Source organism: Physella acuta, unplaced genomic scaffold, assembly GCF_028476545.2.
Source record: "Physella acuta isolate Inbredline_101_S28 unplaced genomic scaffold, ASM2847654v3 ptg002184l, whole genome shotgun sequence".
Lineage (NCBI taxonomy): Eukaryota > Metazoa > Mollusca > Gastropoda > Physidae > Physella > Physella acuta.
In genome coordinates, this window is record NW_026733685.1 from 41,999 (window position 1) to 57,137 (window position 15,139).

A 15,139-nucleotide genomic window follows, 5' to 3' on the forward strand; every position below is an offset into this window, starting at 1 on the left:
ATAATTTTAAAACATTTAAACCATAGCAAGTCATTGGAGGCTTAATTTTACTTTTATCGCTATCCTAACCTTAGCCAAAACCCACCTAATCTAGACGCGCTCTCTCTCTACCTACCAGCCTAACCTGGCCCTAATCGAAAATTTCTAAAAACTATAATCCTAACATTAAAAACCAAGAAAACAATAATAAGATGTTGTTTTGTCTATTCGGTATTTTTTTTATTGTAAGGAATCATCAATTAATAGGGGGAGGAGAGTTCGGAATTTAGTGATTAATGTGTAATACGGGGGACACTGGGGGGGGGGGGGCGGGACTGAGAAAGTGTGAAATTTCGCGTTTTTAAAACGTTTTTCTTAACTCAGCTTCGCGTTTGTTTGTTTGTTTGGATGTTTGTTGTTAAAATTGACATCGAAAATTAGCCCACTTCTGATTGCTCTAGAGACCTGAAATTTGGCATGCATGCTACTTTCGCCTAACAATTTCAGATGCAATCATAAAAACTAGCAATTAGTGACCGTAATTAGCTTAATTTAATTACGCCCCAAGGACCATAAAATTGAGGACATGATTTCTAAAGATACCGACAAGACTGAAGTATTGACACAGTTACTTCGGCCCCAATCGATGTGAGCGCGCTGGCCGTGATCGTACAGTGGTTAGTACTTCGCGTTGTGGCCGCGACAACCCAGGTTCGAATCCTGGTCGCTCAAGATTTTTAGTCCGTGTATTTATAAACACTTTTTTAAAAACCACGTTTTTCATGTGTAGCAACGGACTAAGAAGGAGAAAATAAAATACTTAAAAAAAACTTTTTAAAAAACCACGTTTTTTATATGTAGCAACGGACTAAAAAGGAGAACGGACACGGTAACACATTGTTAACGGTGACACGGTTGGTACGCTGGGCATGCTAAAATACACATAAACACGTTTTTCCTTAACTCAGCTTCGCGTTTATTTGTTTGTTTATGGGAGATTTGATCACGTGATTCGTGAGTAGATCTCCACGCCAGCAACGTAAATTACACCCTTTCTCTGTTTAAAGCGTATCGGTCGCTCAAGATTTTTTTAGTCCGTGTATTTAAAAACACTTAGTCAAGTCATACCTAATCAAGTGATTAGATAAAGTAGAAAATAAACTATATAAAAAACTTTTTAAAAACCACGTTTTTCATGTGTAGCAACGGACTAAAAAGGAGAAAATAAAATACTTAAAAAAAACTTTTTTAAAAACCACGTTTTTCTTGTGGACTAAAAAGTAGAAAATAACTATTTACATACATTTGATGACAAAAAACGTGGGTCGGGCAGATGGGTCGGGAAGTTTGATGGTGAACGTACCCACGTTTTTTGTCATCAAATGTATGTAAATAGTTATTTTCTACTTTTTAGTCCACAAGAAAAACGTGGTTTTTAAAAAAGTTTTTTTTATTTAAAGCTATTAGTGTAAACTGTATTGATTAACACACTCCGTTGACCGAGATCAGTTAGTATTTTAGAAAGGTATTTATGTTTTTAATGGAATTTTGCGGGGGGGGGGGGGGGGTTGTATGCTGAAGTATGAATACAAAAAAATATATTCTATTTCACCAACTTTTTCATTCTTCTTTTAGCCCTAGCGATTCATTGGGCAGATAAAGTAGAGTTGTGTATGTGTTTTATTTTACTTCAGCGTATGAATAGATGGTGTGGTCAGCACTAAGCCCAGCTACTTTTACTTTCCCCGACATAAGTCAGGTGCCCTACAGAGCTGGGTAGACTCGATCGTCTTACAGTCACGAGTCTCAGATCCGAACTCGAGACCTCCGGGCTAGCAACCAAACGATCTACCAATTTACCACGCCGACCCACATCAATTACGGGTAGTATGCCGGGTACCAACCAGAGCTGAGTTGGCTCAAGTAAGTCATCTACATTCAAGTCAAAGATGGGATCGCCATCGGGATTCGAACCTCAGGCTTTTGGGTCTGTGTTCATAACAAACGCTTGCCGCCAAGCACAGAAGTAATTAGCGGTATTATAATCTGATGAACCCCCACATTAGGTATACGTAGTCATAACATACGACGGACTAGATAGTTGTATTGGTTCGTATGATTCAATGATCAATTATCACATAATAGGTTTCTTGACCTCAGCATATGAAGGGATTGTGTATTCAAAGAAATTCGATGATATAATAGCATTTTAAAAAATTATTGAAATCATATTAATTTTTCGGCTTTAAAAGATATTTAAAAATTTACTTTTAATGGCGTACTATTTTGTAGTTTCAATATGATAAAGAATTACTTTTAATAATATATAATTTTTAAGTATAAATGTGATGAACAACGTGTAACTAATTAAATTATAAACACTTATTTTACTTTTAATGGAATCGCTTTATCTGAGTTCAATTACAAAGGTATCGGTAACATTAAAATACCTAATGGTGGCAATTACTATCAATTTTTATGACAAGTTTTGAAGCATAACAACAAGCTCGATGAAAATAAATCTATAGGGTAAAATTTCTACATATATTCAGTTTTTACGTTAACTCGTGCTATTAATTAGCACAGTGGTTCTCAACCGGGTTCGATTGAACTCCAGGGTTTCGGTGAGTCCGTCTCATAGGTTAGGTGGAGTTATATGATTCGCGATCAGAATTTAGCAATGTGGACGAGAAATTGATGAAGTTTGGTACCTCCAAAAAGGTTAAGAACCACTGACTTTGAATGATATTAATTAGCATAAAATTCGTTTATTCTAGATAATTTAACATTTTCTTTAAATTGTTTGTAATGTCATTAAGACCAATGATTTGAAATACGCCTGGGAGGATTCTTAGATATATATGTATAACATCTATCAATAGAATTTTATAGTATATTATAGATACATTTTTAATAAAAATGTTATAGATAATTATTTTAATTTGTAGGTAAAATATTACAAAATAAGATTTTACTAGAACTAAATCGGTTTAGTTTGGTCCTTAATATTTCTTTTAAATAAATCTTGTCCGATGAAACTTGAAAATTTAAAGTTGCCTTGCGTTTCTATATATATTCCTTGATTTTAATAGGAATTCCATACCAAGAAAAGAAGATAAATTTGAAAAATAATTGTTTTAGCATTTTTGTCAACACTTATAACTGCATTGTTAAATTAATTTTTTGACGCTCTTATTTCTGATGTGTAAATTGTACTCATCCCGACTGTTATAAAAAAAGTTACAGAGTTTGGAGTTTAAGGACACTCAGCATATGAAAGGATAGTGTGCTCAGCACTATGCCCAGGCGCCTTTGTTTCCTTAACGAAAGTCGGGTACTCATCAGAGCTGGAGGATTCGGGAACGTCAAATGGACTCAATCAACCTCAAGTTCCGAACTTAAGACTCCGGTTAGCAGTCGAACGCTCTACCATTCGACCACACAATTAGGAGGTCCATCGGCAGCTGAAGTAGATTTCATAAAATGGGACAGTGTGGTCAGCACTATGTCCAGCCGCCTCTATTCTCCCTAGTTTCAAGTACATTGTACTGTACACATCAGAGCTGGGTGATCTCAAAGACGTTCTACGGATCCGATCTCAAGACTTTCGGGTTAGTAGTTATACGCTCTATTTGTGTTGTAGTGTGATTGAAAAAATAAGATGTAAGAAGTATGTTGAGTGGGTTAAAAATTATGTACGTACCTGGTGTAAGTGTTGTCCCCACCATACGGAAAGCGCTTGATAAACTCCAGTTGTTTTCTTGGCTTTCTTGAACACGTGAAATTTTATTTTTTATTAAAAATGATCTGGGCATAATTAATTGCAATTCACTTCTCCGTGATGATTTTTAAAAATTATTTTATTTTATTAATTGTTTTGTATCAATTAAACTTCTAAACAACTAGATAAATGATTGTTGTTTTTATCTTATTTCGTTGTTGTTTACATATTTTTCATCTTAATAAGTCTTAGGGAAATAAGAACTTCCATGGAAATAAAAATTTTCAACAAAGCATCACAGCTTTGAATTTAATAATCACTTAATGAAATATTTCTCTAACGCTTACACAACTGGTTTCGCTTTTAAGCACGACAACATTGTTAGACTAGCCACTAATACCTCAATTTATATGAACCGTTTCATTTTTCGATTAACATAACCGATGGTAAAAATCCGTACGTCCATCTCCGTTATTTCTTTGAAGTGGGCCGTCACCAAAACTGTCGGTCCGCAAACGGTTACTAAAAATCATCACCCGGCTAATTGTTAATTGGCATTAAAGATCACCCAGCGTGACGTTGACAAGGGACGACGCCTGGTCTATGATCTCTGATAGCCACGCCCTCCATCGGATTCAGCCCCGCCCCCCGGTCTCAAGGCAAGATCGATGAACGCGTGTAGGTGAGTACTCAGACAGGACTCCTGTCTGACTTCCGTCAACGTGCACGCGCCTGTGGGAGAGCGCGCGTGATGACGCTTACGTAGGCACGTGCGACAAATATTGAAATTAGCGTTTGCCGCTAAAGTGGGACTTTCCAATCTGTGGACAAAATATGTTGACATTTTTTTTTTGGGTTCTGTCCCCTAGCCCCGAACGTATTCGAATAGTTAGTATCGCTATAATTAAACTTTAACCTTTAAACTACGCTGAAAAAAAGTTCGGATTAGGTTTTGGTGTCGTAGCTAGTGTAATAAATAGCATGAGATAGGATAGAAAATAAATAAAAAAAGGATAAAAAATTTGATTTGGAATTGGAATAAATAGGGATTAAAATCGGTTAGGATTGGGATAAGGATATGGATATGAGAACCATTAGGTAATGGTAAACGCAATGAGCTGATTTATCACTTAGTACTTACTAAATGGTTTTATTTTAATTTGACTCTCGTAGTTATGGTCTAGGTATGTTAGAGTTCAATTTCTCCCCCTCTGGTTTCATACTGGTGCTCAGTGGCGTCGCTAGATCAGGTGTTACCCAGTGCTGCACTTTTTGGAGTCAATCCCCCCCCCCCCCACTCCCCAGGAAACAAATTATATATACACATATGTGTGTGTGTTTGTGTGTAAGTGTGTGTATCGGCCTACATAGGTCTATAAGTTAAATATTTGCGTATACGCGTACATGTATGTGCATAAGCTTAAATCACTGCAGACTTAATACTCATGTAACGATGTTTATCTATAGTCTGTTATAATATAGTTATATGTAGCATTGTTTTCTCTACAGTTAGCTCGTTTACGTCTTGTTGTCACCATTACCCCATTGTAATAATTGTCTAATTGTACTTAAAAGACTATTTTTGAACTTTAATTAATCATTAATAAGCAGTTTTCTTCTGTGCATTTTGCAATTTTGTGCCCTGGTGTCACCCCCCCCCCCTAAAGCACCCCGCTCCCCCCCCCCCCCCCACCCCTCCCAGCCTTAGCTACGCCTCTGCTAGTGCTTGAATATAAACGTTTCACACTAGATTACATCTGTGTAAAAATTCAACATATCTTATAACAAGCAGCTTTTCCTTAGCTCACTATGTCCGGATGTTTGTCTCTCTGTGCGTGAAGTGTTTCTTCCAGACATTTTTCTCCGGGTAGGGGGGGGACACTTAAAATTTTCGGGGGGGGGGGTGGACTAAAATCGTCGGGGGGGGGGTCGGACACTGTTAAAAGTAAATATTTTCTATATAAATTCCATTTCGTTCAGAAACTCCGTGTGCATGGCTTAGTGGGTTTGTAGTCTAATCTTGTAATTTGATTTTGACCAGTGTTTCTTTCAGACATTTTTTCACGAGTGAACGAGAAACATTCAGTGAAGGCTTGAACCGGACACTAATTACAGTATATGTTTTTATATATTTTTTTTTCATAACATCGTGCGAAGAGGGTTGTTGGGGGAAGGGGGTAATCACTATAAACTAATATCAACGACATTAAAAACCAACATAAGGGAAAGAATAAATACGGTACTATTTTTTTTAACTTAAGATATTTATTTTCCTTTATATGTTTTTTATATCGTACGAGCCGACCCGCAGCGTATCATACGCCGCTATTTAGTTGTTTTAGGTTCTACTTTTCAGTAATTCATAATTTGTGAATTCGACAGTACCAATGCTGCCACTGAAAATATTTGCTTTAAAAGGGGTCATCCATTTATGACGTCCACACGCAGGGGGGGGGGGTCCGAAAAAAACTGACTTTTGTGGACGCATATGGACTTGTATAAGGAAAAAATGTGGATTTTTAAGGACGGGGGGGGGGGTCCAAAATCTAAAAAAATTGTGGACGTCATAAATGGATGACCCCAAACACTAACCCCCCCCCCCTTGCAGCTTGTTTTCTAACGGCTCCCAGAAGAGAATTATATATATAGATGGCGTATCAACGTATTTAAAAACAAACGGAATGGGAAGAATTAAATATTGCTTATTGTTTTTCAGTAACTAAATACTAAACTTTAGGAAATACACATAGTACAGCAACTTTTATAATACACAGCTTTTAAATACACTAAAAATAATAAGACTTTTTTTTTTACTTTACTAAGATAAAGGCCATAGTAAAAAATTCATCGACAAACGATTGAATTTTTTTTTTGATGGTTTTTTTTTAAGAAAGAATAGAAAGACTAACGTTTGTTTTCCCTATAAAATTGATGCTCATGTAAGTTTGTTTTAAGTGAAGATGTTAGACGACCAGCCATCAAGGTCATCTCATTCTTGATTTGAGCTCAGCAAGTAAGCATTTTTTTTTTCAAAGAGCAGGTCTAAATCGAGCTATTTTACTACCATGTGAAAATTTTTGACCTTTTTCGATCCCATCTCCCATACCTCACAACTATCATTCACTTTTATCTCACTATCTCACATTACTTACTATCTTACTCTCTCGCACTACTGACTACACTATCTTACAGTATTATCTCACCATCTCACACTTCTATCTCCAACTATTATTTCACTTTCTCACACAACTATCCACTATCTCACTTTCTCACACTACAGGCATCTATTCGGGAGTATACCGCCCCCCGAACCAAATGGAATTTATATAGAAAACATATACTTTAAACAGTGTCCGCCCCCCTCCCCGGAGAAAAAAGTCTGGAAGAAACACTGTCTACTGACTATCTCATATTATTGACTATCTCACTATCTGAAAAAATTGACTATTTCATAATCTCACGGTACTGACTCACTATTGGCTGTCTCATTACTGATTCACTACTATCCCACTGCCTTTTTAATGACAATCTGACTGTGAAGCCCACTTTCAGAGATGATAGTCCATATCGCAGATGAGGTAGAGTTCGCCTGTTTCTGTGACTTTGGATAGTGCTGTCAGCATTATGTGCAGCCGTCTTTACTTTCTCTAGCATATATATGAGTTGGGTGGACTAAAGAATGTACTACGGACTTGGGTCCATTACCTATGTAGTAACTACAGGACATTAAGAGTCACTATTCACTATGCCCATGTATCAAACTGCATGAAATTTAGAGTCACTATTCACTATGCCCATGTATCAAACTGCATGAAATTTATAGTCACTATTCACTATGCCCATGTATCAAACTGCATGAAATTTATAGTCACTATTCACTATGCCCATGTATCAAACTGCATGAAATTTAGAGTCACTATTCACTATGCCCATGTATCAAACTGCATGAAATTTAGAGTCACTATTCACTATGCCCATGTATCAAACTGCATGAAATTTAGAGTCACTATTCACTATGCCCATGTATCAAACTGAATATTGTGTCACTATTCACTAGCCCATGTATCAAACTGCATGTAATTTAGAGCTTCACCCTTGAATAATTCGTGAGTACCTTTCTATATTATCTTCAACTATTTGCATGTGTGACCCAATCATGAATCTCTGTGCACCTTTGCTCATTACGACTAAATACTTCATGCACGTAAAGCTGCAACATACTCCCGCCTTATTCCACGTCATTCTCTAATCCCTGTAGACCATCCTTTAACACCTTTCTTCCATCCATCTTTGTTGATTCGCGAATCGAGAACAGCCAAGTACCTTAATATTAATAAAAATACGAATTTAATTAGAATTAATGTAATAAAAACAATAACTAATATTTTCTTAAACTAAAATAATTAATTATTATAGAGTTGGACTTGATGGGGATAAAAGCAAAATTGGGACTGTTCTATAAATAAATGAAAAAAGTCCACATCTGTTTTTGACAGAACTCTGAATGAATTTAATCACGTAATAATTGTTTCGTATTTCAAATACAATACGCAAATTTTATTTCAATGTCCATTTTTTTAAAATGAAACCTGTCCGAACGTTAAAGATAGCGGTAATTCATTTTATCTCTGGAAATAAAAAAAAAAGGATTAAATAATCGAAACGATTGTATGCAGACGTCATACGGTGTGAAAACATACTGCAATGGTGTCAAAAACATCGCTCATAATCGAATCGGAAAAGTATCGAGTAATCGCCGGGAACTGTCGCGTCTTGCGCATGCGCGGGTGGCTCTGTGCGCTAATGCGCAGAACGCCTCCCGCTGACATTATTTAACCCTTGGGCAACCAACCTTGTCCGTCGTTTGTTGATCTGAATAGGACGAGATCACGATTAACCCTATGAGAGCCGCGACAGATTCTTTCTATCAATTCATTCTAATAATTCTATTTTTTTTTAAATCCTCTTTTCTTATCAAAGAGCTTGTCATCTCGACAACAGTTTTCGAGGACCGGTTTAAAAAAAAAATCTAAACATTTTACATAAAAGATTTTGAATCGTATTTTAATGAATGTCTGCCATTGATGCCTCGGTGAAAAAAAAATGTTCTACCTCCAACAGATAATAAATTATCATTCATAAGACAATAATTTTTTTTTACAAATGGTAAAAATTATCTTGTCAAGCTCCGATCTTCCTCAAGCTGTTGTCCTTTAATGTTGTCCTTTAATGTTGTCCTTTAATGTTGTTCTACCTGAGATACACATGTCAAGGGCTCACGGTTAACCTGTCACACCCCATACCGAGTTTCTTTCAGCAGAGGCGTAGCGATGGGGGGCAGGGGGGGGTACATATGTTCCCGGGCGCCGACCTTAGGGGGCGCCAAAATGGGTTGTAAAAACAAATTAAAATGTCATTTTAGCTGCATTTCTGCAGTTTGAGGGGGGGGGGGTGCAAATCGAAAGTTTGAGGGGGGTGCAAATTGAAAATTTTCTCCCGAGGGGGGTGCCAAATTGAAAGTTTGTCCCCGGGCGCCGGGAAGGGTCGCTACGCCTCTGTCTTTCAGGCATCCGTTCGACTGGGGGATGGGGGGTGGTGGCACCGCCTCACCGAGGCATATCCATTGCCATTCCCCCCCCCCCCCCCCCTTCCCTGGACGAAAAAGAAGAGAAAAAAACATGGGCTACTAATTTATATAGAAAATATGTTTGTTTAACGTGTGTCCGTCCGCTTCCCCCGAGAGTTTAAAGTGCCCCCCCCCCCCCCCTCTTAGAAAAATGTCTAAAAGAAACACTAACCCCATACTACCTATCTTTGGACATTTGACATAATATAGTTCAACACACACGAGTTTAGTGCGCGTGTCTGGCACTTTCTGGACAAAACCAGTGTTTCTTCCAGACTTTTTTCTCCGGGGGGGGGGGGGGGGGGCACTTGAAATTTTCGGGGGGGGGGGGGGGGCGATAGACTTTCTTCGGGGGGGCGGACACTGTTAAAAGTATATATTTTCTATATAAATTATATAAATTGCATTTCGTTCGGGGGGGGGGGGGAGGGCTGTAGAATTTATTCGGGGGGGGGGTGCTTTGACCCCCCCCCCCCCCCCCCGAAGAGAGGCCAGGAAGAAACTCTGGACAAAACGTTCAACCTAACCGCGACCTTTGACTCTCGGTAACACACTACGGACTACTAGTTGTACGTAACAAAAAAAATGGCGTCATATACTCGGGGGTAGGAGTGGGGCGAGGAGTGGCTCTGCATAATGTTGCGGTATGCTACGTAATGGTGTGGGGTGATAAAATTGTGAATAGCATATAGTTTTTATTTCATGAAAATAATAATAAAAAGTTGTTGTTGGAATTTTTTTTTATATCTTGTTTATTTTATAGGGGGGAGGGGGGTTAGTAGACAGAACATTAGTAAAAAAAAAGGGGGGGTTAGTAGGTTTTTGTGACGATGTTCGTGACAGAACATTAGTAAAAAAAATCTCAAACACAAACTACAGCCCTACTAAAAAAAAAATATTAGCACCTTTTGGAATTTTATAAAACAGGCACGACGTTCCTACTTTACATGTGCCCCTGGGTCCTCCACCCTGACCCGTGCACCCAGCAGTCTAAGCTATACCATCCGGTGATTTGCACACATCGTTGCCAGTGTTTTCTTCCAGGCATCTCTCCGGGAGGAAAGGCGCACCCGAAGAGAGTCTACCGCGCCTCCCCCTAGGGCCGGCGCTACCTATAAAGCGAACTAGGCGTACGCCTAGGGCGCTGTCCGTAAGGGGGGGGGGGGGGGGGGGGTGGGGGGGGGGGGGGGGGCTAAAATGGGATGGAAAAAACATATTGAAAGTTTGAGGGGGGTGCTAATCGAAAGTTTTTAGGAGGGGGGGGTGCAAATCGAAAGTTTGAAGATGTGTGCAAATTGAAAGTTTTCGGGAAGGGTCGCTTCGCCTCTGATAATACGGGGGCACGAAAAAAAATTGCGCGGGTGGGGGGGGGGGAGCTTTTAATAAGTTTTGCCTAGGGCGCTAAATAACCTGACGCCGGCCCTGCCTCCCCCGCGAAAGAAATGGAATTTATATAGAAAATATATACTTCTAACAGTGTCCGCCCCCCCCCCCCCCCGGAAATTTTAGTGTCGTCGGTGCCCCTCCCCCCAGAGAAAAAAAAAGTCTGGGAGAAACACTGGTCGTTGTTTCATGTGAGATACTAAAGACTAAAGTTATCAGACAGTTTTCATCACAGGAGCTGGAACTTGATTAATTAATGGCGCGGAGAAAGTTAAAACTGTACGCATTTTATATTAATTTAAGACGACTTGTACCCTTCTTTCTCCTTACCCATTCCATAACCCCCCCCCCCACCCCCCGTAACATAAAACCTATTCCCTTTCCACAACCTCATAACCCCTCGCTACGCGTTACTCATCCTCTACACAACGCTACCTATCTTCTACTACCTATATACACCCCTATCCACCCTCTACTACCCATACCCACAGTAAACCCACTCTCTACCCATTTTCCAATTCCCATATCTTCCCCTACCCATACTCTACTACTCATACCCACTACTACCCATCTTCCGATACCCATACCCACACCTACCCATCCCCTTCTACCCATAGCCACCCCTACCCATCCTCTACAGCCCATGCCCATCCGCTACCACCCCTACCAACCCTCCACTCACCCCTACCATAGTGCCACGGAAATAAATCCAAGTATACACACATATACCAACATATGGTAAATAAAGTATGCTTGTTTGTTTGAAGGGTTTCCTTCTGACATTTTTTCCAGGGAGGTGGCCCTCGAAACTTACAGGTGGGAGGGCACTTGACACTTACAGGTGGGAGGGCACTTGACACTTGACACTTGACACTTACAGGTGGGAGGGCACTTGTCACTTGACACTTACAGGTGGGAGGGCACTTGACACTTGACACTTACAGGTGGGAGGGCACTTGACACTTGACACTTACAGGTGGGGAGGGCACTTGACACCTGACACTTACAGGTGGGAGGGCACTTGACACCTGACACTTACAGGTGGGAGGGCACTTGACACTTGACACTTACAGGTGGGAGGGCACTTGACACTTACATGTGAGAGGGCACTTGACACTTACAAGTGGGAGGGCACTTGACACTTGACACTTACAGGTGGGAGGGAACTTGACACTTGACACTTACAAATGGGAGGGCACTTGACACTTACAAGTGGGAGGGCACTTGACACTTGACACTTGACATTTACAGTTAGGAGGGCACTTGACACTTACAGGTGGGAGGGCACTTGACACTTGACACTTACAGGTGGGAGGGAACTTGACACTTGACACTTACAGGTGGGAGGGCACTTGACACTTACGAGGTGTGGAGAACTTGAAACTTTCCGGGGGTGAGGATGGGTTGTTCACTGGTTAACGTACGTAATTTGCTATATAAACTAGTTGGTTGTTTTTTCGTCCGTGTGGGTGGGGTTAGGGCCTTGGGGGGGGGGGGAGTTGAGGGTTGCCCATCGTCTTCCGTAGAGATGCCTAAGAGAAACACTGCGTGTGTGTATTTCTATTTTTAATTTATAATCTTTCTCAAATTTGTATGTGGTAGCTATTAGGGTATTAAATTCAATTTTAGGAAGTGGGATTATTTAAAGCTAAATAAATGTGTTTGTTGTTGTTGTTTTTTGGGCAGGATTGCAACCTACAGAATAATTCCCAAAAGGACATGTCCTTTACTATTGCCATGTTTGATTTTAATGATTTTGTTCAGCTAAAATTTTTGTAAAATAAAAACCAAAGTAGCTAATAAAGGGGACGCGATTATGTTTTGATTTACAATATGAATATACCGGTTGATTCCCTTTATATTGAAAAATATCAATTCCGTGCATAATAATTATTAATATGGTTTAAGTTTAAGGTTATTGCTAGGATACTGCATTGTGTTTTTAAAAATGAATTTTAAAGCGGCTCATTAGAATGTCGAAGTATTTTTTGCCAAAAAAAATTATTACGAAATCGCCACATTTGATACATAGAAGTGCTTGAAACATGTGTTCCACTACACATAAAATAATCAGCCTTTCTTTTGTAATTCATATAGAAAATCGTCGACAGACAAAATGCTTAATTGTTTACTTATCTAACGTCGTTACTCGAGGCAATTTTTTTTTGCTACCCTAACCCTAATTCCTAATTATGGCGTCCATAAAATATCTTAAGGGGTCATCTATTTATGACGTCCACACGCGCAGAGTTTCTTCCAGGCATCTCTTCGGGGGAAGCCCCCCCCCCCCCCCGAAAAATTTTTACCGCCCCCCCCCCCCCCCGAACGAAATGAAATTTATATAATTTATATAGAAAATATATACTTTTAACAGTGTCCGCTGCCCCCCCCCCCCCCCCCCCCGAAGATTTCAAGTGCCCCCCCGGGGAAAAAAGTCTGGAAGAAACACTGCACACGCGGGGGGGGGGGGGGGTCCGAAAAAATTGACTTTTGCGGACGCGTGTATGAACTTATATAAGGAAATAAGTGGATTTTTGTGGACGGTGGAGGAGGAGGGGGGGGGTCCATAATCCAAAAAAAAATTGTGGACGTCATAAATGGATGACCCCCTAATTTCAGAATCCCCATCCACTGTGCATTCGCGTCCACTTTGTACTGGACCCCAGCCGTTGAGATGTATACCTTCAGCATGCAAGTTAAACGTGTGGTGTTTGCTGTCTAAGTAAGTACAGTGGTGCCTCGACATATGAGTTGTTGTTTTTTTTTTTAAATACAAGCTGTTGATTGAGCAAAAATTTGCTTTGATATACGAGCAAAATTTGAGATGCGAGCAATGTGACATAAGGGTAATGCTTAACTAATGTAACTAATTCAAATCGTATCTCGAGGTACCACTGAACACGACCTTCCCTCACCCCGTCCACACGACAACCCCCCCCCCCCCCCCTTGAGTAATTCATTAATTGACCTCCCTTAACCCTAATACCGACTTCTTTAGCCTTATTGCAGGTCCTTACCACAACCCTAAATTTGACGCTAATATTAATACACCAAGAACAAAGAACAAATCTTAATGCGATAAAGTGATTTGTTAAGAATTATCTATTTTAAACTCGTGTGTTAAGCACAATTTAATTAGACAAATAACCCAATCAAGCACAGAGGCGTAGCTAGGGGAGATAGGGTGGAGCATCCGCAATGGGCACCCGCCCTATGGGGCGCCAAACGGGGTAGAAAACAATATAACGATCAACTGCATTACTGAACTATACACAGAAGCGTAGCGACCCTTCCCGGCGCCCGGGGACAAACTTTCGATTTGCACCCCCCCCCCCCTCAAACTTTCGATTTACACCCCCCCCCCCCCGTTCAAACTTTCATTTTGTTTATCATTTTGTCGCCACCCCTAAGGTCGGCGCCCGGGGACATATATCCCCCCCGCCTCCCCCCCCCCTCGCTACGCCTCTGACTATACAGTCGAAGGTAAGAAAATAGACTGCTATTTGGTTTGATGGACTTAATTCAATTTTGTTGTAAATTAATTGTGTGAAACCAAAATAAAAGTGTTAAGGGACAGTGGCTGGTAACATGCGTTCCCGATCTTTCCATCTAACGGGGATGCTTTTTTTCTATCGTGAACAACTTTATTTAACCAGAGGCGTAGCGACCCTTCCTGCGCGCCCAGGGACAAATTTTCGATTTGCACCCCCCCCCCTCAAAATTTCGATTTGCACCCCCCCCCCTCAAACTTTCGATTACTTTTTCCAACCCATTTTGGCGCCCCTTAAGGTCGGCGCCCGGGGACATATGTCCCCCCCCCCTGCCCGTCCCCCCCATCGCTACGCCTCTGTATATAACTGGTGGGGGCGGGGGTGGGGCAAAACTATTAATAGTTCACACCGTGTGCCGAAATAGGTCGCTATGCATGTCAGATCAAGCATATCTGAAACATGTTTTACCAAAATATGAAAAAAAAAAACACCAAATTCACTGATTATGTCACGCGACGATGAGGAGGAAAAAAAAATTTACCAGCAGGTCACGTGACCTGAGTGTGGAAATGTCGAGTGGCGCGCGCATGTCGAACGGGTTTTCCCGAGGGGATTAAAGCATGTCATTAGCGTGGCCAAGTTGGTAATGTTAACTTTGTACCGTGCTAATGTTAGCGTTAGTTGTGGTCGGGGTAAAAGTTTTAAAAAAATAAAAGCAGTTAAATTTTTACAAGGGCCATAAAATTTAGGACGTAGGCGGTAATTTTGAGATAACAGTGTTTCTTTCAGGCTTCTCCCGGGGCACGTCCACTGCAACCCTCCCTTTCTTCCCCCCCCCCCCCCCCCCCCCCCCCACATACTCACACACATACACTTCCGGTCAAAATGGGGGAAAGATTGTGATTTATATAGAAAGTATATTCCTTTAACAATTTCCTA